We start from the raw sequence: 2986 nt of genomic DNA, 5'->3' as shown, positions 1-2986 counted from the left end.
TATACATTAATCAATATTAATTTATATGTTAAAAATCAATAATGTCTTTGAAAATGTTTTTTTTATTCTTTTCCAGATCGTAAATAAACTTCAACTCCAAGAATAAATAAAAATTACTGGAAAATGGGTTGACATGAAAAGGGCATTATTGAACATTATCAATTTGTGCTAACTTAAAATTTGTAAAATCTGCTATTCTTTGTTAGTTGTTCATTAGAGAGTAATAATATAAGAACGGAATATACATAAATAAAATTAAAATAATTGTATGCATATATGATGCGTATATTACATTTTTATATTATTACTCTCTAATAAACAACTAATAAAGAAAAGTAGATTTTACAAATTTTAAGTTAGCACAAATTGATATTGTTCAATAATGCCCTTTTCATATAAATCCATTTTCCAGTAATTTTTATTTATTCATGGAATTGAAGTTTATTTACGATCTGGAAAAGAATAAAAAGAACATTTTTAGAAACATTATTGATTTTTAACATATAAATTAATATTGATTAATGTATAATGTAGTTGAATAATTTCAAAATTATGTTTACTAAGTTTATAATAAACAGGAATTCTATATGATATGCTTGAAATATTATATGCTTTAATATGTACCTAATAATTAATAATTGTTTTATTAATTTTGATTTGTTTCCGATATAACCACAAACTTTAGAATAGATTAATTAATTTTTACAAACAGAAATTTAAACGAAATCCAGTGTTTAGACAAAAAAAATTACAATAAATCTAAATTCAAATCATTCTTTGTAACTTAATCTTTGATTTTTTGTGTTATTATTTAAAAAAATAAAAAGACTTACTTTTCAAGCATGCTTCTCGGTCTCCACGCTTTCGTCATCAATCGGATTACATTTGAGACAGCAATCATCAATCCGATTAGCCTAGGGAAATTTTCTATACTTACGTTGAGTACCATTGTTCAATCCAATCCGAGATCCGATTAGGGGTGTTTACAAAAACTAATCGGATCTCGGATTGGATTGAACAATGGTACTCAACCTAGGTATAGAAAATTTCCCTAGACTAATCGGATTGACGATTGCTGTCTCAAATGTAATCCGATTGAGGACGAAAGTGTGGAGATGGTAGAGACCAGACGCAGAAGCACGTGTTGATAAGTAAATCTCTTTATTTTTTTAAATAATAACACAGAAAATCGAAAAGAAAGTTAATAGAACGATTTGAATTTATATTCATTGTAATATTTTTTATCTAAACATCGGATTTTGTTTAAATTTCTGTTCGTAAAAGTTAATTAATTTATTCTAAAGTTTGAGGTTATATCAAAAACGTCTCAAAATTAATAAAACGATTATTAATTTTGTTAGATACAAATTAAAGCATATCATATAATACTTATAGAATTCATGTTTAAACTTAGTAAAAATAACTTTGAAATCATTCAACTACGTTGCACATTAAAGAATATTAATTTATACGTAAAAATCAATAATGTCTCTGAAAATGTTCTTTTTGTTCTTTTACAGGTCGTAAATAAGCTTCAATTCAAGTAGAAATAAAAACTGGAAAATGGATTTGTATGAAGAAGGAATTAATACTGAACAACATCAATTTGGTATGATTCTATGTAACAACATATACATTATTCCATATTATATATATATATTTCACTTAAAGAAATAAAATTATCTGAAAAAAATGTTTGAAAGTTACTTTTGAATTAAAAATATATTTTTACTACAAGAATTTTCTTCTAAAAATATTTGTTATATAAAGATAAATCTTTCATAAAGTAATGTTTTATTCTAAAATACTTTTTTCAATTTTTTAATGTAATACAAATTTTGCAGAAATAATCTTTTCTGAATATAAGATGTTCTGAAATTTGCGAATTAACATACTATAGCAAGAAAGTTTTAGAAAATCGAAGCAAAATAGATTTTTATTGATTTTTATTTTAAAAAATAATTTTTGAGATATAAAGGTTTAAAAACAAGCAATTACAAATTACGTTTGACAGTCGTCTGTCGTGCGGCCTGTCAACGCAAAAGGCAGTAACTCACAAACATGAGATTGTTTACATATAAACACAGTTTGTGTATATATTAACAATTACTTTAAATAAAAACAATGTACAAACAACTATTTTAATTTTTTGAGAATCGTTTTGCTAAAATATTTTGATTTGAGAATTTCGAAAAATCCAGCATATGACATAGTATAATTATTATATTATTTTAATAATTTGCTGTTACAGAAAACTATAAATATCAATGGAACGTGCAAACAACAAAACTGTTAATAGAAGAAGTTAGAAGTAACTTTGGGTTACTAAATAATAAAAATTATATGCAGAAAAATATCTGGAAAAAAATTGCAAATAATTTTAAGGAAAAAGGGCATAATATAACAGAGGAACAATGTTCTGTTAAATGGAAAAATTTAAAACAAAAATATAAAAGTGTTCGAGATCTCAATAATCAAACTGGTAGAGCTAAAGAATCTTGGGAATATTATGATTTAATTGATGATTTTATCAATAACAAACCCGAAATAACACCTACATCACTTGCTTCGAGTACACACGGATTTAGAATACACCAATCAACTCTTACAGAAGAATCTGCAGAAAATAACTCCTCAGTACTATCTACATCTTCTGATACTAGACTTAAATCAGGAAACGCCGAAGAAATGATGAACCTAGTTGGGTCAAAGCACTTTGCGAACAAAGAAGGGTCCATCATGAAGAAAACATACAAATACAAACAAAATTTTTAAAATTATTTGAAAAATATGTTGAAAAAGAAAATAGACATAAGTAAAATTAGTTATACTTAAGTATTAAAAATAATATTTTGTGATAGTTATCAATCTGTGATTCACTTCAGTATTTTTTAGTTTTATCTGATAATAATTTGATTTTATTATAGCACACGGAATTCAAAAAGAATTCAGATTTATGTCATCAATTCTGAATTTATTTTGAGAT

At 24.6% G+C, this 2986-nt stretch overlaps 1 pseudogene; it reads left to right on the top strand.

The window, feature by feature from the left end:
* The first annotated feature begins 977 nt into the window (after positions 1–977).
* Positions 978–2986, top strand: LOC120358822 (annotated as a pseudogene).

Source organism: Solenopsis invicta, chromosome 10 (genome assembly GCF_016802725.1).
Source record: "Solenopsis invicta isolate M01_SB chromosome 10, UNIL_Sinv_3.0, whole genome shotgun sequence".
Classification (NCBI taxonomy): domain Eukaryota; kingdom Metazoa; phylum Arthropoda; class Insecta; order Hymenoptera; family Formicidae; genus Solenopsis; species Solenopsis invicta.
This window is presented reverse-complemented; position numbering and strand designations above follow the sequence as displayed.